Source organism: Gorilla gorilla, chromosome 13 (genome assembly GCF_029281585.2).
Source record: "Gorilla gorilla gorilla isolate KB3781 chromosome 13, NHGRI_mGorGor1-v2.1_pri, whole genome shotgun sequence".
Lineage (NCBI taxonomy): Eukaryota > Metazoa > Chordata > Mammalia > Primates > Hominidae > Gorilla > Gorilla gorilla.
This window is the reverse complement of record NC_073237.2, coordinates 66,692,070-66,718,482: the sequence shown is the minus strand read 5'-3', so window position 1 is coordinate 66,718,482 and position 26,413 is coordinate 66,692,070. Positions and strand designations below refer to the sequence as shown.

The window sequence follows — 26,413 nt, the reverse complement described above, 5'->3', positions numbered from 1 at the left end:
TGAGACCGAGTCTCCCGCTGTCACCCAGGTGGGTGTGTGCAGTGGTGCAGTCTCACCTCACTGCAAACTCCCAGGCTCAAGCCATCCTCCCACCTCAGCCCCCCAAGTAGCTGGGACTAAAAGTGCATGCCACCATGCCTGACTAATTTGTTTGTTTGTTTTTGATTTTTTGCCACAGAGTCTCACTCTGTCACCCAGGCTGAGTGCAGTGGTGAGATCTCAGCTCGCCGCAAACTCCACCTCCTGTGCTCAAGCAATTCTTGTGCCTTGTTGCCCAGGCTGGTCTCGAACTCCTAAGCTCAAGTGATTTGCCCGCCTCAGCCTCCTAAAGTTCTAGGATTACAGACACGAGCTATTGTGCCTAGCTGCATTTACTCTTCATGTCTTGCCTAAGAGAACCTTGCACATAGCCAAAGCATGAGTGGGAGAAACTCAGAAAAGATGATAATAGTAATAACAACAGTCCCTCTTTTTTGTTTAGCCCTTATCATTTTAAATAACACTTTCCTATCCAGAATCTCATTCAAGCCTCAGAGCAATACCAGGTTCAAACTGGGTAAAGATAGCCTTTCCCATTTAAAAATTGTGGAGCTGAGACTCAGATAGTTGGGACTGAAATCTCAGTCTTCTGATTGCAAATTCCCTGCTCTTTGCACAAGACAAACAAACAACAACAACAAAAAAAAAAAACTACACATTCAGAAAGCTTCTAGGTATATCAGCTTGGACAGCCAGCGCCTATTTTCCTGTCTCCTCGGTAACAGAACAGTGATTTTCCTCTGGGGACATGCTGCCGATCTCAGTTTATGTTCTTCAGCCTGGGGAGAGACAGGCAACTGAGGCCTGGAAATTCAAAGCATTGCCATAATGGCTAGTTCAGGAATGGGCATGCAATCCAACCAGAGCCCATGAGGGGTGAGGAGACACTTGTAGCACTTGAGACAGGAGGGAGGCTCGACTCTCTTCCATTGGTCTTAGGCATGGAAGAAGGTGTGTCTGGAGTCATTGGCTGCCGTCTTGCCCCCATGTGGAATGCGAGAAAGGCAATGTGGATGATAGGGAAGCCAAGAGACAGGGTACATGTGAAATCATTTGAACCTCTGGTTTCAGGCACACACTCCAGTACTTTTTATTTACTTGAGCCAATATTTTATTATTTAAGCAGCTCAAGTTGAAACAAAAAGTACATCATTGCAACTAAAAGTGTCACCAGGCAACTAAAATTGCATTGTCTGTCACTTGGCTGAGTCAGGTAGTTTCTTCTTCTTCTGTCTTGCTAGTCTTATGCAGATACAGGCAATGCCACTCACAGCACTGGGGACCAGCATAAGGTTTAATTGCCAAAGACTAATGCACAGAAATTCCCTTAGTGCCATGATATGGCTAATCACCATCTCTCCTCAGCAGCCTGGAAAAGTTAAGGAACCCCCCTTTGCCCAGATGCCCAATGGAGTAGCCTAGCCTGCTAGACATTGTGAGGCAACTGTGTAATGTACTAAGAATTACACCTCACTTAGTAGACATTGAGCGGTACTCTAATTGTGCTTGGACACCTGCATCAGATAGACCCCTGACAGTGAAAAGATGGCTCCCAATGGCAATGGAGGTTTATGCAAGAGACAGAACAAGAATCTTCTCCTTCAAGCATGGGATGTAAGTCATCCCCTTCAGTCTGACTGATCCATCTTGGGTCATGTACTCACCATTAGATCAACAGCAGATGGCAGGAGAATGACATTCATTCATTGGCTTAGACTAACCAAGATCTATACTGGAGCTGCAAATGGTGTCAGCTTCTTCTGAGTCACAATAAGAGGAATAGACCCCCAAACAGATTCCGCTGAGAAGAAAGAAATAGGGACTAGAGAGCCGGGCACGGTGTCTCATGCCTGTAATCCCAGCACTTTGGCAGGCCGAGGTGGGTGGATCACATGAGGTCAGGAGTTGAGACTAGCCTGACCAACATGGAAAAACCCCATCTCTACTAAAAATACAAAAATTAACAGGGCATGGTGGCATGCGCCTGTAATCCCAGCTACTCAGGAGGCTGAGGCAGGAGAATCGCTTGAACTCGGGAGGCAGAGGTTGCAGTGAGCCGAGATCATGCCATTGCACTCCAGACTGGGTGACAGAGTGAAACTCCATCTCAATAAATAAATAAAGAAAGAAAGAAAGAAAGAAAGAAAGAAAGAAAGAAAGAAAGAAAGAAAGAAAGAAAGAAAGAAAGAAAAAAATAGGGACTAGATGTTGGGTAAAATCAAGAATGTCATTACAACCACTACTTGACCATGTGACCCTGGGCATATCCTCTAACTCTTTGGGCCTCGGTTCCTTGCCTGCAAATTGAAGAGAATACACTCAAGGATATCAACACTCCCTATCTACTGTAATATGCTACAACTCTAGTAACTCCTCACACAAAACAGGAAAACCAAGTAGACAGTATGGGAGGCAGGGAAATTTGAGAATGGTGATACTCGCTGATGTTCACTCATTTCAAACTTGCTTCACTTTGGGGAAGATAGCTTGATAGGACAGAGGTATGTTTAAAACTTTTTTGTAGAGACAGGATCTCACTATGTTGCCCAGGCTGGTCTCAAATTCCTGGCCTCAAGCAATCCTCCTACCTCCATCTCCCAAAGCACTGGAATTACAGTTGCCACCAGGCCAAGCCAAAGTCAAGATTTTTACTCTCCCCAATTACAATAAAAAACAATCAAAAGAATTTTCCAGCTATCTTTATTACAAAGTCATATTTCTTATTATTCCATATTCTCTGGCATGTAGAAAAACAATTTTAGGCAATGATGATCTGTTTAAGCTAAGTCTGGATTTAGCTTTTTTCTTTTCCTGGACCTGACCAGATCATACAACTACAGCACGTTATAAATACCTGGGAAGATTTTTAAATCCCGATGCCAGGTTATAGCCCGGACCACATAATTCAAAATCTTGAGAGGTGAGCACCCGACCTCAATAGTTTTTCAAGCCCCCATGTTATTCTAGTGTGCCCCAAGGCTGAGAACACTGCCTTTGAGTCTGCCATAAAATCAGTGTCTGCTGAACCCCAGTGGAGAAAGGAAGGTGAGTGCCACACTTCCCTACTCCCAACTAGAGGAAAAATAAAATTGTTGCTGGATCTTTAAAGTCTAATGATTCCCGAGATACCTGGGGGAAGGAAGGTGTTGTTCTGTCTCAGGATTCTAAGCTTTATTAATAGGAACTAGCCAGAATGGGAAGTCTCGCTCCTAAGCAGCTGTAATTAAATCATATTCTCTGATAAGATGGCCCTTCCCAACTCATCCCCCATAAAGAACTGTGGCTGGTCTTACTTCTGGAAGTGCCTCTAACCAGAGCTGTTTCTAGGGCTCCTTAGCAGAAGGTCACTGAAGTTATTTTATTATGATTTTATTACAGAAAGATTTAAGTAAAAGGGGCCAGAGAGGGCACCTGAAATATTCCAAATATTCACCAGGCAGAAGCACTTAAGAGGGACACCTTCAACTGGAGAAGCTCCAATGTGGGGCTAATCCAAGGGTGTGTCCACGTGTAGCCTGAGCCAGAGACTAAATGCAGGCACAAGAAGTCACCCCGGGCAGCCTAGGAACGTTTAAGGTGAGGCATAAAAGTGATTTAGTTCAAGGCATAATCTGTTCTGTTAACAGCATTTTCAAATGTTTCCCAACCTCTGACTTCTGAGACTGACAACACTCCAAGAATCTGAGACTAAATGCTGGAGGGAAAGAAAATATTCCTACCACTAGCTTAGGAATATTGGGTCATTCCTTGAACCAGGGGTGAAGATGAGTACTTTACTGGAAACCAAAAATTTGTACTCCCTCTGCTCGATCATATCTCTAAATAATTTGAGGGCTGCAAAGCATAATTAATTACCAAAAGTATGTATTAAGCAGCTACTGCTTAGGGCTGTGCAATGACTAAAAAGGTTTGGTCTCTAATTTATAGCTGGTACTTATTAAATATATGCCAATTGATTTTTAAGAATTTATCAGAGAATAAATAAAACACACACTCAGAAGCCACTACTCATGCACAGGCATTATTAAAATGAAGACTACAGTAAGTTTTCCTTTCTCTGTTGTAACCTAACCACAGCCACTTATTTTTTATAAGCCCACTACAGGCTTATAAGCACATTACTATAAATCTTGCTCAATATGAGGATCCTATCCTCTTTTCTTTTTGTCAGATCGAGTCTTGCTCTGGTTCTGTCACTCAGGCTGGAGTGCAGTGGCCCGCACCCAGCTCCCTGCAACCTCGTCCTCCCGGGTTCAAGTGATTCTCGTGCCTCAGCCTCCAGAGTAGCTGAGATTACAGGTGCACGCCACGATGCTGGGCTAATTTTGTGTTTTTAGTAGAGACGGGGTTTTGTCATATTGCCCAGGCTGGTCTGGAACTCCTGGGCTCAAGCAATCCACCCACCTCAGCCTCCCAAAATACTGGGATTACAGGCATGAGCCACTGCGCCCTGTCCTTCTTTTCAGAGATGCAATACAGGCTATTTGTATAAAAGGCTGACATGAGCCAGCACAGGAGTGCCAGGTATACCCTGAATGCTAAGAGGATATCAGCACCAGGCCCCAGGCTCTGTGGGAAGGATTCAATGCAGAGAAAAAAAACAGCACTCGTCCGTGACCAGAGCCATGCTAAAGCCATTGACTTACTTTCATCTTTTCTTTAAAACTATTTTTTTGACACATAATTGTACATAGTGATGAGGTACATGTGATATTTTGTTACATACATACAATACGTAATGATCAAATCAAGGTATTTAGGATATCCATCACCTCAAGTATTTATCATTCTTTGTGTTAGGAACATTTATCTTCTAGCTATTTTGTAATACAAAATAAATTATTGTTAACTATAGTCACCCTACTGTGCTATCAAACACTGGAACTTACTCCTTTTATCTGACTGTATGTTTGTACCCATTAACCAACCTCTCTTCATCGTCCCTCCATCCCCAGGCTCATTTTATTTTTTATTTTTATTTTTTTTTGTGATGGAGTTTTGCTCTTGTCGCCCAGGCTGGAGTGCAATGGTGTGGTCTCGGCTCACTGCAACCTCCACCTCCCAGATTCAAGCGATTCTCCTGCCTCAGCCTCCCAAGTAGCTGGGATTACAGGCACCCACCACCACACACAGCTAATTTTGTATTTTTAGTAGAGACGGGGTTTCACCATGTTGGCCAGGCTGGTTTCAAACTCCTGACCTTAGATGATCTGCCCAGCTCGGCCTCCCAAAGTGCTGGGATTACAGGTGTGAGCCACTATGCCTGGCCAGATTTATTTTAATCTTGCCCCTCAACCCAACCTGAGTTGGGATGGGAATCAGTCTAAGCTAGTTGGGGTCAGGGGAATTCAAGTCAGATGCAGATAATTATAGAGCATGGAGCATGAAGCACACACTGCAATAATTAGAACTCTTTTAGCTGTGACTTACAGAAGCTCAACAGAAATCAATGTAACCCATAAGAGAATGTATTGGCTTCAAGGTATAGTATTAGCTGGATTGAAGTGCTCAAAAGCTGTTATGCAGAATCAATTGCTTTCCATTCCCTTACTCTCAGGATTTCTTCCACATTGGCTTCATCTTCAGGCATGCCCTCTCCCAGTGGTGGTAATAATAATTGCCAGAGACTGGGTACAGTGGCTCACACCTGTAATCCCAGCACTTTGGGAAGCCGAGACAGGTGAATCACTTGAGGTCAGGAGTTTGAGATCAGCCTGGCCAACATGAAACTCCCATCTCTATTACAAATTTAAAAATCAGCCGGGTGTGGTGATATGCACCTGTAATCTCAGCTACTCAGGAGGCTGAGGCATGAGAATCACTTGAGCCTGGGAGGCAGAGGTTATAGTGATCTGAGATCCGCACCACTGCACTCCAGCCTGGGCAACAGATGAAACCCTGTGTCAAAAAAAATAAAATAAGAATAATAATTGCCAGAGCTCCAGGATCACATCCTACCAGCTTAACAGCCCAGACAGTTCTAGCAAGAGCCCAGGGCCAGTTCTCACTGGCCTAGCCACAGTCACAGACTCATCTGTGAACCAACATCTGTGACCAGGCAATGCAGTTCTCTTATGGGCCAGGCCTCAGCCTCATGCCCACTTCTCATTCAAGGAGGAAAGTTCAGCCCTGCTCATACCACAAGGACTAAGACTTAGAATAGAGTAACCAAAAGAAAATCAGGGTGTTTTCCCAGGAGAATGGAAATAAAGGGTTAAAAACAACAGCTCTCCACTGCCTTGACGGTGCTGGCCCACTTTGTGGATCCTGGAGTTATGACACCTATTCTTACCCTCACTCTCCTTAAATTTCCTGTGCCCAAAACTTAATAGGCAATTGAATAAATAGTTTTAAAATGAATCAATGAATGAATCTAGTTGAGAGCATGAAACATGAACTATTTAAATATTCCACAGTATTTGGTGACATGATCAATGTAAACTATAAAAGCAAAGATGCAAAAATAAAGGAAGAGATGAGGGGATGCCATAGGGAAGAGGCAAGGCCTGAACTGGGTCTTGAAGGACGGGGAGAAATGGGGAGGGGAATGCGTTCCATGAAAAGTCGCAATGTGGGCATAGCACTGAGATCAGACAAGTACCATGAATCCAGGGACAGAGAGAAAACTTGCCAGGCTGGGCTTCATGTGGGCAAATAATGGGAGAGGAGTGGGGGAAGGTAGGAGGGCCCACCATGAGTCTGGGGCGGCCATCTGAGGACCCAGAACTGTATCCTGTAGATGCTGGGAGGGGGCAGAAAGGAAGAGCTGGCACCGAAGGAAGAGAGAAGAGTTCAGTTTGGGACAAGATGAGGCTGCAGTGTCAGCAGGAAGCATGAAGTAGGAGAGTGATGATGACAGTGCTGCTTTGCACAGATAAGCCTGGCGGAGACACGGAGGGGGCTGGACTCTTAGGGGTGAGCATGGAGGCAGGGTGTCAGTGGGGAAGCTGCTGCCAGGTGGAGATAATGAGGGTCTAAACTCCATCCCTTCAGACTGCCTTTTCCAGCCCAGCTTCAGAGGCCCTTTCAAGCAGCCCCTGCCTGCCCATTACTCTTTCTCTCTCCTGCCTATCCTGGCTCCTGACATGATAGCATGTCAGATATTTGATTATCCAAGAAACTTCAAACTTGAGGAAGCTACACATAGAGAAGGTCTAAAGCATACAGTGCAAAGACTACGCCTTGCTAAATGACACAGAAGTCTGTTAGCAAGGCATGGCACAGAAGCACGGGTGAACCAAGGAAGACATAGCTCACTGTCCAACTCTTCAGAACATTTTCTGAATAGCATTAAGCACTGGATTCTACAAACCAACTAACTGAGTTCGAATGTCAGCGTCACCATTTACTGGCTGTGTGATCGTGGGCAAGTTCTCTCTCTTAGCCTTGCTATTTCTCATCTGCAAAAAGAAAGTATAATTGAACTTCCCTCAGAGGCTTAGTATTAAAGCAAATTGTGTTAATAATGTATATAATGGGCCTGACTCAATAAAAGTTTACTATTATTATTTGCATCTGGGAACATCACAAGTAAACCTGTTGGTAGGACTCACCTAAACTTCCTCCCAAAGCTAAAAATCCCAACACATAAGGGAGGCCTTTGGAGATGGGGGTTAAGTCCTCTCCACTGATCCTCAGGCTGAGCTGAGTCTGTCCTGAAAGATATCGACCACTAGAGGGAGAGTGGACTTCCAGAAACCACAGTCCCTCAACCCAGTGTCTTTCAAACTACGGGTTTGAAACACATTAGTGGTTGTGATACCAACTTAGTGGGACCCGACTAGCATTTTTTAAATAAAATAAAACAGAACATATCTGCATTAATTTCAGAAGATACAGGTAGATATTGTTTCATGAAGCCCTTTGCTTTAAATAATTATATACACATGTAAGTTGTTGGTCCCAAAATAAAGTGTATTTCTCACTGTGAGTCATGGTCAACTATCAGGAGATCTTGAGAAACACTCCCATAAATGATGTGCAGGAGAAAGCTACCTGTGTTGTTCATTCTCAAACACCAACAGGCCACATTAAGGTGAGTCATTGCTCTATGTTAAAGAAGAATCAGACACAGAAGTAGAGGTCTGGATTTAACTAACGACACCCCTCATTGTTAGGAATTGTTTTCAGATTCTCTTCCTCTGGTGTTCATTAGGCACTTCTCAAAGTCTAACCTGGCTGTCCTTTTTCAGGCCTATAAATGCCCTGTGTGGCTCTCATCCTAGGTGATAGCATTTACTCCCAAGGCTTCCATTGGTTCTTCTGTGTGACTGAATCCTGAACTACCTCTTTGGCTTTTAACTCCAGATATGTATTTCCAAATGATGGCTAGAATTCTCCCCATGGATGTCCCATAGACCCCTCAAATTCAACCTGTCTGAAACCCAACTCATTATTTTCCCTTTATAAAAAGAGAAGTAAAAGACCCTGGTCCTGTATTCCTTCTCTTGGCTCCTCTCTCCTAGCAGTCATTGTATTAGGCTGTTCTTGCACTGCTATAAAGAAATACCTGAGACTGGGCAATTTATAAAGATAAAAGGTTTAACTGGCTCACAGTTCTTCAGGCTGCACAGGAAACATGATGCTGGCATCTGCTTGGCTTCTGGGAAAGCCTCAGGAAGCTTAAACAATCATGGTGGAAGGCAAAAGGGAAGCAGGCACATCACACGGCCAGAGCGGGTGCCAGAGAGAGGGGAGAGGTGCCACACAATTTTAAATGACCAGATCTCATGAGGACTCACTCATTATTGTGAAGACCGTACCAAGAGGATGGTACTAAACCATTCCTGAGAAATCCGACCCCATGATCCAATTGCCTCCCACCAGGACCCACCTCCAACCCTGGGGATTACATTTCGACATGAGACTTGGGCAGACACGGTTTGGATATCCAAACCATATTCAGTCACCCAGGTGAGAAAATTCAGCTACGGTCAAGTTTTCTTTCTCCCTCTGTCATTGCTGAGTTGAGTCATTTATCTGTCCCAGTGCCTCATCTGTCCAGTCTACTTTTCCCTCACACTCATACTATTTCAGATGATTTGTATATCTTCTTAGTGGTCTCCCTGTTTCCAGCCTCTCACCTTTCCCATGGATCCTTCCCGTGGCCATCAGCTACCTCACCAAAACAGATTGAATCATGTCATTCTCTCATATCATTCTGGTCTTAATAACATGCAATAACTCCCAAGAATAACCAAAATACATAAAATATGTAAGCATGGGATTTAACTCCCAATTCAGGAATGACAAATGATTCCATCCCAAGTGCCAATCCCAACTGATTCATTGAGAACTATGTTGAGAAGAATTCTGAGGCTTCATTCAAATTCAGGAAGAAAGGTTAGCAAGGGGCACAACAGGGGGAAGTGGGTATCCCTGATCTAGGTTCAATCTATTTTTTTTTTTTTTTGCTTCTTCCCACATAACTCTACCAACCATTCAGCCACAAGAACTACTTATCATTACCCAAATATACCATGCAATTCTATTAACAACAAAGACTATAATTCCTTTCTTTGCTGTTAGCTTACTCTTGCCTCAACTTCGTATCAGAATCCTCATCCTGTTCCTCTACCATCAGAGTTTATTATGTGTACCTCTACTGAGCATGTATCAACCTCCTTTGTATTATAAATATTATATTTTTTATTTTTTGTAGAGATGGGGGTCTCACTATGTTGCCCCAGGCTGGTCTGGAACTCCTAGGCTCAAGTGATTCTCCCATCTCAGCCTCCTAAAGTGCTGGGATTACAGATGTGAGCCACCATGCCCAGAAGTCATCTGCATTTTAAATACTATGTTATGGATCATGTGTGTGAGTATGTATTTCTGTCTCTCCCACTGGACAATAAAGTCTTTGAAGCAGTCAACGTATCTTACTCATCTCTCAACCCCTAGATTCCAGTCACCAACTTAAACATAGCAAGCATTCAGGGGGGCATTTATAGAATGAATGAACTATTTAATATTCTGATGGCATGTTGACACGTGACTTTTCAACAACAAAAGTCACAGGGGGAGGCTGAGGCAGGTGGATCACGAGGTCAGGAGATCAAGACCATCCTGGCTAACACAGTGAAACCCTCTACTAAAAATACAAAAAATTAGTCAGGCATGGTGCTGGGCGCCTGTAGTCCCAGCTACTCGGGAGGCTGAGGCAGGAGAATGGTGCGAACCTGGGAGGCAAAGCTTGCAGTGAGCCAAGATCGCACCACTGCACTCCAGCCTGGGCGACAGAGCGAGACTCCATCCCAAAAAAAAAAAAGAAAAAGAAAAAAGTCACAGGGAATCTCTGGGAACTAGCCCCATCTCAGAAGTAAAGACTCCCTTCTAGAGATTTCCTTATTACCAGCAGTCAGCAAAAACCATAAGACAGCAGCCCCAAACTATGAAGCAGGTGGTAGAACTGAGAATTTAGGAGAAAAATCTCTCATTGGTGCAACAGCATAACACTGGACATTTACAGATGACTCTGCAAGTATACGAGACAAGCCTTATGCTCCTTTCGCCAATCAAGCTCAGAAGATGTGACTTTCCCTGTATTCACAGGAGCACCCCTAAGTAGAAGGAGACTCAAACCCACACCTCACACTTCAGATCCACAGCTCACACTTCAGATCCACAGCTCTCACTTCAAAGTTGTGCTCTTCCTGCTTCACCAGTGAGTGTTTGGTGAATTTTACTCCAAAGAAAGGAATCCACTATCATTAAAAACTAATAATAGTACATTGGAAAATCACTGCATTGCACCATTCTGTCTATGCTATAAAGGTCTCCCACTCAGATTCTCCAAGCAACCCCCTAAACAACTGGAGACACAACCCTATGACTAGGTGAAGATGGCTTTGGTTTTTTTGGTTGTTTTTCCTGTGGACCTCATCTAACTTGAAAGTTGTGGGTTTTGTTTGTTTGTTGTTGTTTGAGATGGGGTCTTGCTATATGAGGATGGTTTTTGAAAAGAGATTGCCAACCATCTTACTTTACCAAGCATTAACAGCTTTTCTCATTGGTCATTTATATGGAGGCCAGTGACCCAAAATCCTTACAATCAATTATTTCCAGTTATAACAGCAAACTGGGAACACTATTTGGAATATTGTAATAGCTTGAACAACTGAGAGAGAAGTCACCAGCACAAGGGGCCCTACCTTTCCTTTATAGGAAAATAACTTTTATTACTGTTACTCCCTGAACGCCTAAGAGGAAAAAAAGAAATTGAAGAGAGACAGTGACAGACTCGTTAATTTCCAAAGTTGATGCCAAGTCCTGTCTTAGAAAAAGGACATCACAGGCGCTTTGTTCTTTCAGGAAGTGTAATGCTTGGGATGGTCAATTTTGAGTAGCGAAAAAGCAAATGGTCTAGGCCAAAATCCGAGAGATCACCACGATTTCAACGATTTGGGGGTTATCTTCCCTGTCTTTTCCCTCTTTGTCTGTGTGGTTCCTCAAACAAAGTGGGTTGGAAAAGTTCAAACTCAGTTCACAGAAGAGAACATTCTGTACTGGCACAACAGGCTGGGCTGCTCTCTGTAAAACAAGATCAACAGCATGATCTCAGCTGCCGCGGCGGCAGCAGCAGGCACCATGCCGCCGACCCACAGCCCGGCGTTTGAATGCACGGCTGTCAAAGACGATCTCTGGACAGTACACTGCGAAGGTGGGGACACACACATACACACACACACACACACACACGCACACGGTACGTCAGAAATGACTTTCTGCCCCTTGTAGTTCAATTGTTACTTCCTCTCCCCAGAGGGTCAAGAAAGTTGTTTAGATTTTTCTCTTTGGAGAGTAACTACAGCTGCAACATTTCCAAGGGAACAACCCCCTGCGTGTGCACTTCAGCTCTGGCATTGATTGGGGCTTTTCAATCTGTTTGGATGTTACTGTAATCAGATGACAGCAGTAATACTAAGTACATTGCTGCCCGGGCTTAGGGAGGGAGGCAGTGAGGGAGGAAAGAGGGGATAGAGGATCAAGTTCATTGTTACCCTAACCCCCACTCCCAGCTTTTCTATTTTCTTCTGGATCCAAAGCTTTTTCCTCCTTTGTCTAGAATTTAAAGTGCAATTCAACACATACTTATCGAGTGTTTATTTTGTGCCAGGGCCTGTCCCTAGAATAATACTAGTAGCAAGGTTGTTCTACTGAAGTGAAATCTGGCCCTCACACCCATCAGAAGAGGAAGGACAGGAAAAGGGAAAGCTGTGTATGGAGACAGGTGGCAAGGCGGGAGGGGAGGGCTGCCAGAATGAAGGATGGACAGGCCTGAATATGGGTGGGTGTTTTAAAGTGTGACAAAGCAGACATCTGGAACGGGGCTGCTTTTCCATTGCCCTTTCTACGTTGACTTCAAGCCTATTTGCAAGAGGAAAAAAATGGCAAGAATGCACAACTGCCCGCCCCAGGAGGGATGGAACTGCACCTCAGCCTTCTTTAAAGGTTCCTGTTTCCCCGCTGCTGTGGCAGGAGCAGAGACCAGCAGGACGTGAGAAGGGCACAGAGGGGCCTCACAGAGAAACAGAAAGAGGATAGTCAGGGCCTCCAAGGCAGTGGCTTTTCTGAATCCTGATTTGTTGGGTGAACTTCAGGCAAGTTTCTCAGATTTGTGCCCATGAGTCTCTGTGCTGTCAGCTATTAACTGGGGAGAGTCTACCTATTAGTAGAACTATTGTGGGATTTAAGGAAATAGTATCTGCCTTTGCTTGGCAGACACTAGGTATTTAATAAATAGTAACCATTGTTATTATTAATGTAAGTACTATTCAGAGAAAGCTGTTAACCTGGTGTCAATTAAGAACTTGTACCAATGTGACCTCTGAAATGTTTTCTTGCCCACATATTTTCACAATTTATTTACTTAGTGAATGTCTATGGAGCACCTGTTTGTAGCCCTGTGCTCTATTCCAGTCACGGCAGGAGGCACTGGGGCAACAACAGTCTTGTCCTGGAGAGGCTTCCTCGCCTTTCCAGGGAGGGCAGTTTACACAGGGCAGCAAACCCTGGGTGGCAGACCAACGCTTCCTCACTGCCTACCTTCTGTCATGTTCAAGCTTGTTTCCTCTAGGTCCAAGATCATCTCTATGATTGTGACCAGCCATCCCATAGGAAAAGAAGCTTCCAGAGATACTGGGGAGCAAGGATTGGTCAGGGACAGCCCTGATGTGAGACACTTCTGAGAACTGTTCTTCCAGAATGTAAACACCCTTTCCCTTTCTCACTTCAGGACCAGAGCTCCTGCCAAGACTTTGAAAAACAAGTTACACAAGCACCTTTGGGGAGGTTGGCCATGCCACATCACAGCTGTAGCTACATGGGAGAGGAGGGAGCTGGCCTCAAGGACTTAGTCAGGGACAATACTTCCACCCCTAAACACAAGTTCACAGGTCCAGGAGTCCAGTAGAACACAAGCCCCTGGACCACCACACCATGCCCCAGCCTGTGGCCCAAGGAGTCGGTCATTGAGGATAAATTCGCAGACTCCCCTGCCACCATCACTGACAGATCCCAGAGTTCAAAGAGTAATCAATCGCCTGTCATTAGAGCCAGTGCTCAGGCCCAGGTGGGGCTTTCTTGGAACTGGTCACTGGGATATCTTAAATTCTTTTCTTTTTTTTTTCAGACAGGGTCTCACTCTGTCACCCAGGCTGGAGGGCAGTGGAGTGATCATGACTTGCTGCAGCCTCAACCTCCTGGGCTCAATCAATCCTCCCACCTCAGCCTCCCAAGTAGCTGGAACCACAGGTGCACGCCACTATGCTCAGCTAATTTTTTAGTTTTTTGTAGAGACGGGGGTTTTGCCACGTTACCCAGGCTAGCCTCGAACTCCTGGGCTCAAGCAAACTCCTAGTCTTGAGGAGTTCCTGGGCTCTTTCTACCTTGGCCTCCCAAAGTGCTGGGATTACAGGCCTGAGCCACCATGCCTGGCCTTAAGTTTTTTCTTCCCTGGGGAGATCACCTCCCTTCACTTCCCTGACCAGACCTCCCTCACAGAAGGCCCTATTTAAAATTTTGGCAGCAAAGAGCCTGTCTCAAAAACACTTTTCTCCCAATTGAAGTTATTTGCCAAGGGCTAGTGCCAACTCCAGCCAGTCGTAGATGGAATTTCTCAGGCCAGAGTGTGCCTGGGGCAGTAAATGCAAAACCTTAAGGATCTGACCTGGACCAAGCTAAATAAATCCAGGGACTGGGCATGTAACCAAGATCTCAGAAGGAGTAAATGAAGGGGAGTTCTCAGAGAATTAAGCAAGAGTTTGCACCAACCCACACACACCTGCTGGGAGCAAAGACCTAACAGAGTGACATTTGTTGATCACACATAATGTATCAGGTACTTTACATACATTCTCTCATTTCAACCCCACAGTAATCCTGTAGAGTAGGTGGTGATATCATCCCTTTTATAGATAAGAAACCAAGACTCAAAGATCTTAAATAACTTGTCCAAGATCATGCAGCCATGGACATGGCAGAGCTGGCACTTGAACCCGAGTCTATCCAAGGTTGAAAGCCCAGATTCCTTTGATTACACTATTCTGCCTCCCTGTATACAAGAATCTTCTTTCTTTTTTAAAAAAGTTTTTTCAAAAGAAAATGTTATTCAGAATTGTGCTCCAGAGAATCTTATTAGAATACAGGTAGAATCATCTTGTATATTTATCTTGATTTTTTAGAGACTGAGATCTCAAGTTGAAGTTCTGAGACCAAGTCCCACCCTCCAGTCTCATATAGTTTACCCTATCTCAGTATACATAATCAGCAATAGTTATTGAACATCCACAAGACCTTCTACTATGTTCTATAGGGGATAGAAAGGTGAGTTAAACATGTCTCCTGCCCTCAAGGAAATTACAGTCTGTCTGAATAGGATAGGTTGTGCTGCAGTAACAAATAACCTCTGTATCTGAATGGCCTAAGGAAACAAAGGTATGTTTACTGCCCTCACCAGATGCCCATTGTGAATCAGCTGGGTCCTCACCCGAGGACCTAGTCTAATGGGCAATCTGACACATATCTCAAACATTGCTAATCACCATGCCAGGGGAAGGAAAGTGTGGTCGATCGAGCGATCGCCAGCTCTTAACACTTCTTCCCCTGTAAGCTTCTTTTCCAAAGGGACTCATGCCAATTCTGCTCATATTTCACTGGCCAAAGCAAATCGGCCACACACAACGCCAAGTTATATACAAACCTACCACAAGTCTGGAAGTGGAGGAAACCTTGAAAAATTTGGTGAATAGCCCTAATAATGACCACAGTCTGAGAATAGGAATGGCCTCAAAGCCTCATCCCCCACATTCCACAACAGAGCAAGCCAAATAACTAAGTGCCCTTAGAGTGGGTGTTTTCAAGGCTTATATATATCCCAAGGACTTGACAGAGATTCATGCCTGGGCTAGAGACCTCAATGAAGTATCCTGAGGGGTAAGGCCTATGTTGAGTCTTGAAGAGTGGGAAGGATTTGGCTGGAACTGCAAGACCAGACGAGTTACATCCACCTTCAATTTCAATAGGGTGATGGTAACCCACCACCAATCACCCTCATAAATGACCTAGATTACTCCAGGCATGAAGGGACAACCCAAATGAACACCTGAAAGAAAGAATATGCAGTGTGGGCTTAAGGGAAAGAAGGTCCATCATTGCTGAGCAGAGTGCTGGAGTCAAGGAGAAATGGCAGTTGAGGCCAAGGCATTAATTGAGAAGACGTAGAAAATGTTCAAACGGGAGAAAACCATGATTAGAGTAGAACTTTATGGATTCTAACAGGTGGCTACATTCTTTTATTTCTTTCTTCATTTCACAAACATTTTAAATATTTTGCATTAGAGATGCAAAGGTATATGAGGCTTGATTCTTGCCCGCAAGTTGCTCCAGTCTCTAGCAGAAGGAGAATATATGTGTTGCCTATTTACAATACCCTTGTCTTTTAAGAGGGATTGATCTCAAAGAGATCTGATGAACATAACCTAAAGCTTCAAGGATGCCAGATAATGAAGGAGAAAGGGTGAGTGCACTAAATTGCTAAATGGGATTGAGGTAGTGGTGAAGAATCCAGGGGTGGGAGGAGGCTGGAGCAAGTGCAGCCGGAGGAGAGTAGAGAGAGGAGGATTGGAAAGGACAGGGGAGATAAGGCAGCTGGCAGTGGGAGAAAAGGCTCTGGGAATGAAGGAAGATTTTTAACGGGGATTTGTATAAAGTTTGGCCATATGGTGTTCAGTGTAAGCCCTCCACTTTTCTCCCTTGTGAGCATTTCAGTCAAATCCACATTGCTGAAATGCTTTCAGGGTGGCTTGAGAGGTCGCAAGGGGGCAAGTGGGCTGCAGTGAAGCATTGATTATGGCTTCCACATGGGTACAGGGTATGAGCAGGGACTTCCCAAAGGGCCCAGTCACGTCTTATTAAATAGATATGTGCAATCAAATTTGGACAGGACAGAGTGGCTCATTCTGGGTGTGGGAGAGTCAGTCAATAAAAGCTTCATAAAGGAGATGAAAGACAATCCTGGTGCCAGGTGTCGAAAGATCAGATGTCCTCAGCCCACTTGGATTAATGGAAAGCATTCCAATCCAGGCACCAAGAGCAGCACATGCAAAGGTACTGGGGTGTGGAACAGCCTGGCTTGTTCAAGTAACTCCAAGCAAACCTTGATGGACAGGATAATAAAGTCAGGAGGGGCAAGTTCAAGAATCTAACCCAATAATCAGGAGTGCATATTCACCTTCGAAACTATTCATTCAATATTTACTGACCCTCAACTACTTTCCAGCTTATACAGTGTCATGAAAATCTTTTGATTTGGTAAAAACCTGGGAAATTCATGATTTCCTGTTAGTCTATTGGTAAGGAAAGTGGGGATCCAGAGATAAACTTTTCTAAGGATGTCCTGACTTATTCTTGCCTCTCACATACGCAGTATGACAATATTTACCTTGCTGCTAAGCACCATGTCTCCATGTGCAGTGATGACAAAAAGCCAAGATCCTTGAGGTCCTGTGTCCCAGCAGGTGAATGATTACCTGAGACAGCAGCAAACAGGAGCAGAAATCTGGTGACTATTAAAACCACTGATTGATTTACAGTCAACTGTCAGGTGGGAAAATTTATCTCCATTGATCACAGCCTAAAGTATCCTGTGTGTGGGTGTGAGTGTACATATGTGCCCATGTCTGTTTTAAGTATCCACCTGGGAAATCTCTCAATCAGCATTTATTTCAATAATCTCATACAGAGCTCTGGCACTTTTTTCCACAAATGCTTCCAAAGCAGTTTGTAAATTTTATATAGCTGGGGAGTTACTGTGGCAGGAATAGAAGGAAATAGATATTTATCAGCTTCCTAATGAGAACTGGGGACTCAGTGTACTTTTGTTGAGAAGAACAGGGATCCAAGAATGTGTATTTAATTCTGAATGTGTGTGTATTTAAATGACATAGTATTTCCTTAAAATGTTTTTCATATTTCCTCCTAATCAACCATTCAAATTCTACGTAACTTTCAAGGCCCACCCTCTAGAATCAGCTTCTAGTTGCTACATTTTGGTCCTCTGGAGTAAAATACTGTCACATTGCCCTGGACATTGCATCTCTCTAAACACCCCCAGAAGACTGGCAGTAGGAGGGAGACCTTGTGTCCCTCTCAGGGGTTTTATATTATGCATTCCCAGCCCATTTCTCAGCAAAGGCTGAAAAGTATTCATCCAGGAGACCAGTGAGCGCCTGTGAGGAAACTGGAGAAACTTCAGATCATTCGTTCAGTCAGTCAATATTTACTAAGCAATTACTATGTTCTAGAAACTATGCCAGGGTCCTAGAGATACAGCTAAGAGGAAAAGACATGGATCCTGGCTTCCCGGAGCCAGCAGTCTAGTAGGGGAGATGGTCATTGATGGGATAATCACCCAGATCATTGTAAATCTAGCACCAAGATAAAGGGAAACAAGGAAGAATCTGAGAACATAAGCGGAGTAGCTGGGTCTCCTGGCTTATGCCTGTAATCCCAGCAATTCAGGAGGGCAAGGAGAGAGGGTCACTTGAGCCCAGGAATTTAAGATCAGCCTGGGCAACAAAGGAAGACTCTGTCTCTACAACAAAAAAAAAAAAATTTTTTTTAATTAGCCAAGCATGATGACACATGCCTATAGTCCCAGCTACTTAAAAGGCTGAGGCAGGAGGATTGAGAGCAGGAGTTCAAAGCTGCATGATAGGCCAGGCAAGGTGGCTCATGCCTGTAATTCCAGCACTTTGGGAGGCCAAGGCGGGCAGATCACCTGAGGTCAAGAGTTTGAGACCAGCCTGGCCAACATGGTGAAACTCCATCTCTAATAAAAATACAAAAATTTGCCAGGTATGATGGCAGGCACTTGTAATCCCAGCTACCTGGGAGGCTGAGGCAGGGGAATCGCTTTAACCCAGAAGGTGGAGGTTGCAGTGAGCCAAGATCATGCCACTGCATTCCAGCCTGGGCAACAGAGCAAGACCCCATCTCAAGAAAAAAAAAAAAAAAAGCTGCATTATAGCTGAGTTATAATAATGCTACTGCCCTCCAGCCTGGGTGACAGAGTAAGACCCTGTCTCAAAAATAATAATAAAATAGAAAAAGAGAAAAAAGTAGAACATAAGCAAGGAACATTACCTAGACAAATGGGTTGGGGAAGGGTGCCTGAGAAAGCTCATCTGGAGGCTGAGCAGGAGTTATGGAGATGCGTGTGTGTGTAACAGCCTTAGCTTCCTCATTTGCAAAATGACTGTACTAACAGTACCTTGCCCAAGTGTGAAGTCCCTAGAACTAGATCCTGAGATAAGGACTCATGATGAGGTGATTTATAAAAAAGTGTGCCCTAGGGCCAGGCGCGGTGACTCACGCATGTAATCCCAGCACTTTGGGAGGTCAAGGCAGGCAGATCATGAGGTCAGGAGTTTGAGACCAACCTGGCCAACATGGTGAAACCCCATCTCTACTAAAAATACAAAAATTAGTTGGGTGTGGAGGCATGCGCCTGTAATCCCAGCTACTTGGGAGGCTGAGGCAGGAGAATGGCTTGAACCTGGGAGGCAGAGGTTGCTGTGAGCTGAGATTGTGCCATTGCACTCCAGCCTGGGCGACAGAGCGAGATTCTGTCTCAAAAACAAAAACAAACAAAAAAAAGAAGTGTTCCCACATGAACCTGGGAAGCGGAGGTTGCAGTGAGCCAAGATGGCACCACTGCACTCTAGTCTGGGTAACAGAGAAAAAAACAAAAAGTGTCCTTAAAGGAAACTGGTAGAGGAGGTAGAGAGTGGGACTAGGAAGGGAAGAGAGGTGTCCAAGCAACGTTGACAATCAAATAAAGTCCACGCAGAGGTGTGCCAGAGACAGGAGAGGTCACATGGGGAGCTGGGAGCATTCGTCCCACAGTACCTGGTAGTCACAGGTGAAGTCCCAGGCACTCCTGCTCTCTATACTGAGAAGCAAAGCAGTTCTAGTAGCTCAGGGACCATCCTCCAACACAGAGCCACGATGCTGGCTGCTGGGTGCACAGCACAAAGTAATGAGGGCGTACAGGACTATGCAAGAGCACGCGAGGGGGTGTGGGCAGGGCACTGAGGTGCTGGTTACATAGGGTACATAGGGAGGTACAGATGCAATGCAACAATGCATGTAAGGAACAGAGCACAGTGCCTGACTCGTAATAAGTGCTCAAGCAGTATTAGCTCTCATTGTAATGTTTATTTATTGAATATGTATCGATGCAGCCTGACACAGACTCTGCTCTGCCCAGTTATCTCTGCCTACTCAAATCCTCCAGGAAACCCACTCTTCCACCCACCACTCCCCGCCAGGCCTCCCGAGACAAACACGCATATAAATATAGCAATATATATTTATATTTCCCAGGATTGTCACATTTTGCTGAGCTCATAACAGAACTGAACAAATAGCCCTGTCATCCTCTGTAATATATTCTATCATTCACCGGGGCTTCATCTCTCCCTGTCCTCCTGGGCTCCTGGAGCTCAGAAATTCATGTGCTCGGCTGCTTCTTCAATGTGATCTGTACTAACCTGATGTAATTCTCAGGCCTTCATTTCCTGTGCAAGTTGATAGAATTTTTAGACCAGAGGGACCTCCTAGGTCTGCTCATCTTGCTGAGCAATTGGTTTGCTACTTCAAAAATCTGCATTTTAAATAAAAAGGAATGAACTCTGATATCTACAACAAGAAGGATGAATCTCGAAAACAAAAGAGCTGGACACAAAAGAATACTCATGGCATGATTCCATTTATTGGAAATTCTAGAACAGGCAAAATTAATCTATGGTGACAGAAAGCAGGTCAGTGGTGCCTGGGGCTGGCGTGGGGGCAACCGCGAAAGGTACCAAAGAACTTTTGGAAGTTGAAAATGTCAGCATTGGCTGGGCGTGGTGGCTCACGCCTGTAATCCCAACACTTTGGGAGGCCAAGGCAGGCAGAACATGAGGTCAGGAGTTCGAGACCAGCCTCATCAACATGGTGAAACCCCCTCTCTACTAAAAATACAAAAATTAGCCAGGTGTGGTGGTGCATGCCTATAATCCCAGCTACTCAAGAGGCTGAGGCAGGAGAATCACTTGAACCCAGGAAGCGGAGGTTGCAGTGAGCTGAGATGGCACCATTGCACTCCAGCCTGGGATACAGAATGAGAGAAAGAACGAGAGAAAGAAAGAAAGAACGAGAGAAAGAAAGAAAGAAAGAAAGAAAGAAAGAAAGAAAGAAAGAAAGAAAGAGAGAGAGAGAGAGAGAGAGAGAGAAAGAAAGAAAGAAAGAAAGAAAGAAAGAAAGAGAAAGAAAGAGAGAGAGAAAGGAAGGAAGGAAGAAAGAAAGAAAGAAAAAGAAACAAAGAAAGAAAATGAAAGAAACAAAGAAGGAAGGAAGGAAAGAAAAGAAAGAAAGAAAGGAAAGAAGGAAGGAAGGAAGAAAGAAAGAGAAAGAAAATAAATGTCTTGGTTATGGAGTTGTTTACAGTGGTGTATACTTGTTCAACATTCATAGAACTATATGCTTGAAATGGGTGCACTTATTGTATGTAAATTATACCTCAATAAAGTTGATTTTAAAATTAAACAAATAGGCATTTTATTGCCCGACCAAGAGGTCAAAAGTAGATCCAAGACTAACCATAAGAAACAGCAAAGATCAGACACGCAGAAGCCTTTGTGTTGTTCCCCAACCCCACCCCCTATTTTTTCTTTTGGCAAGAAGTTGGTCTTTATCATGTGTACTAGTGGAGGGGAACAATGGCAAGGAAAATCTAAAAAGAGAATAATGCACAAGTCATTTACATCTGGTGGCCCTGGAATGTGTTTTGTTGCTTTATGTAACTGGAACAGAGATGTACCTGCTTGACATCCCAAAAAGACACTTCGAATGAAATAATAAAGTTTCCTATAAAGACCTGAATTACTTGTATCCAGGAAGCACTTTGCTTATCTTGCCTAACTTCACTTCTTCCATCTCCTTTTTCCGAGCAGGAAATGCAGTGATTCGCCTAATCCCAAACCTTCCTGCAAGGAGGCTCTCCAGTTTGTGCCTCCACCTACATTAGATTGGATGCCTCTGCATTAACGTGCAGCATAAATAGAGGAAGTTGAGATGCTCAAGCCACTGTAAAGAGACTTGAAAAAAGTTTTCTTACAAGTTGCCGGAATAATCTACTTGCAGGTAATTGAGAACAGATTCTACAAGAAATAGTTTCTTATATCTAGCATGCAGTTTAGCTGTCTCTGGCTCTGGGAAGTCTCTCCTGGCACACCACACACCCCTCTCCCCCCTTCAAGCCCTGTCACTTCTGAGATTGGGTTGGCTGCCTGCTATTTGTACCACACCTCCCGTCCCCAACACCCTGGACTTTGTCCTTCTTGGCATTTACCACGTGGAAGGCAAATGCCTGTTTACTAATCTGTGTCCCAGACCAGACTGAGAGCTCTCTGAAAGCAGGGTCAGCTGAGGTCACTGTTGTATCCCCAGCTGCTAGAGCAGTGCCAGGCTCATAGTAGGTGCTTAATGAATAGTTGTTGAGTTGTTATTATTCTGAACACATAACAGAGTTTATTTAAGGTTTTGAAAATTAACTGCACAAACAGGAAAACTCTGGCGCTTCTAAAGGGAACTCCACCCAAGCCCAGCTCCAGCAGGAAATACCAAAAAGTAAGTATCTAGCACAAAAATCACTGTGTGTGTGTTTCAAGGCAATTCTCATGAGCTTATCTCCAAGAAGCTGTGGAATAGTCTGGAAAATCCAAGGCTTTAGGTCCTCCAAGGCAGATGACTTATGAGGATGGAGGGAAGGGAGGAGAAGCTTCTTGCTATCTTGAAACTCTGGGGCTGTGGAATAACACTGAGATTGGAGTCAACAGGCCAGGCCAAAAGGCCTAGACTCTCAGAGCCTCTGTAAATGACCATATTAATACCTTCTCACATCTTACAGTCCTGTCTGTAAGTTCTTAAGGCTGATACAAATTTTAGCTGCCTAGATTATCAGAAACATCAATAACAAGCTGGGCATGTGGTGTGCGCCTGTGGTTCCAGCAGCTGGGGCAGGAGGATCACTTGAGCCCATGAGTTCGAGGCTGCAGTGAGCTATGATGGTGCCAATGCACACAGCCTAAGAATAACAGAATAAGACCCTGTTCTCAAAACAAGGCAAAAAACAAACAGGCCAGGCACGGTGGCTCACATCTGTAATTCCAGCACTTTGGGAGGCCGAGGTGGGTAGATCACTTGAGGTCAGGAGTTCAAGACCACCCTGGCCAACAGCCAACAGGGTGAAACCCCATCTCTACTAAAATTTAAAAAAAAAAAAATAGCCGGACATGGTGGCATGCACCTGTAATCCCAGCTACTCGGGAGACTAAGGGAGGAGAGTGGCTTGAACCGAGGAGGTGGAGGTTGCAGTGAGCTGAGATCGCACCATTGCACTCCAGCCTGGGCAAAAAGAGGAAAACTCTGTCTCAAAAAAAAATTATTAATAACAATAGTAGGAATAAGTGCTGCTCAGACCCAAATGCATGCACCAGAGACCAAGAGCCATTTTGCCTTCCCCTCAGGAGTCCCCATCCATGCATAGCAAGAGTTGGGGCAGAGCTCCCTGCTGTTCACTTGGCACTTCACACTTGAAGACCATCCTTTCCAGCCTTGAGGCCTTCTGTGGATGTCACTGCCCTCCTGCTCATGTGCCACATGTAGACATTTAAGGGAATCTAATACAAAACAAGTTTTACAAAGTGCTGTGTTTCTAGCAAGAGAACCACAGGCCCATTAGACGTAGCCATCTGACTGGTTTTGGAGGGAGAGAAAAAGCTCACATGAGGAGAAAACAGAAAAAGAGAAAGAGAGAGAGAGAGAGAGATGAAAGAAAGAAAAGAAAAGAGGGAAGAAAGAGAAAGAAAGAAAAGAAAAAAGAAAAGAAGTCATTAGAGAAGAGAAGAAAAGAAAACAGGACCAAGGTAAATACTTAAGAAACACAATTTAAGAATCTTAAGTCAGATCTTTCTATCACAGGGTTGTGGTGAGCACAAAACCTTCTCCATACATGTCCCTGCCTAACCACAATTTAAGCACAGTGTTTTGTAAATAATGGGTGCCAACACAGTCAATACATATCCACTACCTTCCCTGGGATAGGCAAGGTGAGAACCAGATAAGAGTCGTATGGGGCCCTCCCCTGAAGAAATTTGTCTGGTAAATGCTTGATGACTTAAATAGAAAGTTTTAGAGATCAGTTCTGGTTTATCAAAATTCCATAGTACTTTATCTGTCCCATTCTTAAGGAGCAGCTTCTCCGAAGCTTGCAGCTGACATCCCTTACCAGAGATGCCAGGCAATTGTGAAGGGCTCACTCCTGTGTCCCTCATAGCACCCAATAGAGTGCCAAGCACACAGTGCATACTCAATATAGATTGTGCACTCTAATGAGAGTGTACTTCTACAAAACTAAGAGGAACCGATGTAGCACACCCCCAACCTGTACTTAATATGCAGTGAATCTCAGGCAGAGGAAGGAGGGTGGTGCTCCAGGCCACACAGCCAGCAATGTGGTCAGAAAAAGGACCCTGGTCCTCAACTTCTTGCTTTCCATATACCCTCTTTCCAAGGAAATTAGATCCCAAGTTGGAAGAGGGATTTGATTCAAAGAACTAACCGTGAGGACAGCAGAAATGTGAAAACAGTCCCATCCTTGTCTCTTTTGACATTGAATTTTTTTTCTTTTTGAGACAGTCTTGCTGTATTGCCCAGGCTGGAGTCCAGTGGCATGATCATAGCTCACAGCAGCCTCGACCTCCTGGGCTCAAGCAATCCTCCTCCCTCATTCAGCTTCCTGAGTAGCTGGTACTATAAGTGTGCACCAACACGCCCAGCTAATTTTTGTACTTTTTGTAGAGACAGGGGTCACACTATGTTGCCCAAGCTGGTCTTGAACTTCAGGTCTCAAACAATCCTCCTGCCTTGGCCTCCCGAAGTGCTCAGATTATAGGTGTGAGCCACAATGCCCAGCCTCTGCCCGCTCTTCTAGCTCTTTGTTCCTGAAGTCTCCTTCCCCATCTATGGTGTTAGTCAAGCAGAAGATGCTGGCAGAAAGGTCTGCAGCTGCTACAGCCAAACAGCAGCAGCAAAGGCTAACCTCCCATGGAGGGAAGGGAGCAGCAACTGTCAGGGAGTGCTTGGCAGTCCTCAAGGCAGGCACAAGAAGAAAATGGGATTTGTCCAGTGCAAACTGTGTAACGGCTGAGCCAAGGAAATGCAGTCTGTTTCTTCCTGGCCTGTTCAGCCAGATCAGCCCCGACTCCTACTCAAGTACTAGACTTCAGCTGTTGAGATTTGAAGAAGTCCCTTTTCCACCCAAGCTTGGAACCAATTGAGACAGTCACAAGAGTCAGGCAGATGGAGATGAAACACCACCCGTATTACTCATAAAGGCTGGGTGGGGAGATAGGCTGTAGGTGTGCAGCGAGAGTCAGCTTTCTAATACTAAATCCCAGAATCAGACAGACTCACCCACCCAGTCACAGGCAGCTTTGGAGGCCTGCAGGCCCCCAGCAGAGGCAAAGGTAAGTGGTACTGGAGCAGAGCAGGATAGGGGCTCTCTGCTGGCTGGCCAGGCCCATGAGAGGGAGGAATTGAGCCACACAACTCACTTCCCTCTACGAAACTCATCATTCTATTAAGTCACCCATCTTCTCCTGGGAGGGGTGAGTCAAAGGATATGGAAAGTCCAGAATATTACTGTAATACAAGGCCCTGCTACATTGAAGCAACATCATGAGTGGTAAGCAAGCCCTCCCCCAACATGAGTCAAGACAAACCACGCTGCATGTAACAGCGGAGGTTGTCTGAAAGGCTCAGGAAATAATGTTCTTTACTGGGCACGGTGGCTCATGCCTGGAATCCCAGCACTTTGGGAGGCTGAGGTGGGAGGATGGCTTGCATCCAGGAGTTCAAGACCAGCCTGGGCAATGTGGCAAGACTCCATCTTGCCGGTAATCTCAACACTTTGGGAGGCTAAGGTGGGCAGATCACTTCAGGTCAGGAGTTCAAGACCAGCATAGCCAAACATGGTAAAACTCTGTCTCTAATAAAAATACAAAAATTAGCCTGGCGTCATGGTGCACGCCTGTAATCCCAGCTACTCAGGAGGCTGAGGTGCCAGAATCACTTGAACCCGGGAGGTAGTGGTTGCAGCGAGCAGAGATCATACCACTGCTCTCCAGCCTGGGTGACAGAGCGAGACTCTGGCTCAAAAAAAAAAGAAAGAAAGAAAGAAATAAAACGATGTTCTTCTTTTTCCCCGATCTTCTTCCTCTTCTCACGAACCATGCTCCTGACTTTCTGGTACTCACTCTCCTTACAGCTGCCCCTCTGTAGTTTGGGTCATGGCACTCTTGCATGAGGGAAAGGAGTAACAACTAAACCGGAGGTTTTTACTTCAGTGATGGTTGAAGCGGCACATTCCACAAGGTAGAGAATGAAGAAGTGATATGGGAGCAGGGACAGGGAAGTGCTGGGAGGAGAAGGGTGGGGTCCCTGGCGACGGAGCCACCCTTGGGTCTGTGCCCACGGACCTAGGTGAGGACAGGCACTCCTGTTTTCACACCCAAATGTTGCATTTTCCAAGATGACCCTGGCCCGCCATGCCCCCATTCTGTGCCTATAAAAGCCCCCGAAACCCTAGTGGGTAGAGACACAAGCAGCTGGACGTCAAGAGGAGCACACGGGCAGAACATACTGGCAGGTTCCAGCAGACCCTGGCAGGCCATCCACCGGTGGAACAAGGAAGCCAGAGGAATTTGGCCGGGATGGTTGGAGTTGAGTCTGGCTACTGAGCAGCAGACTCCAGGGAAAACCACCTTCC

At 45.0% G+C, this 26,413-nt stretch overlaps 1 long non-coding RNA gene across 1 annotated transcript in view; it reads right to left on the bottom strand.

The window, feature by feature from the left end:
• Positions 1-26,413, bottom strand: part of LOC129524622 (uncharacterized) — a 187,169-nt gene that overhangs the window by 109,988 nt on the left and 50,768 nt on the right. The window lies entirely within an intron of this gene.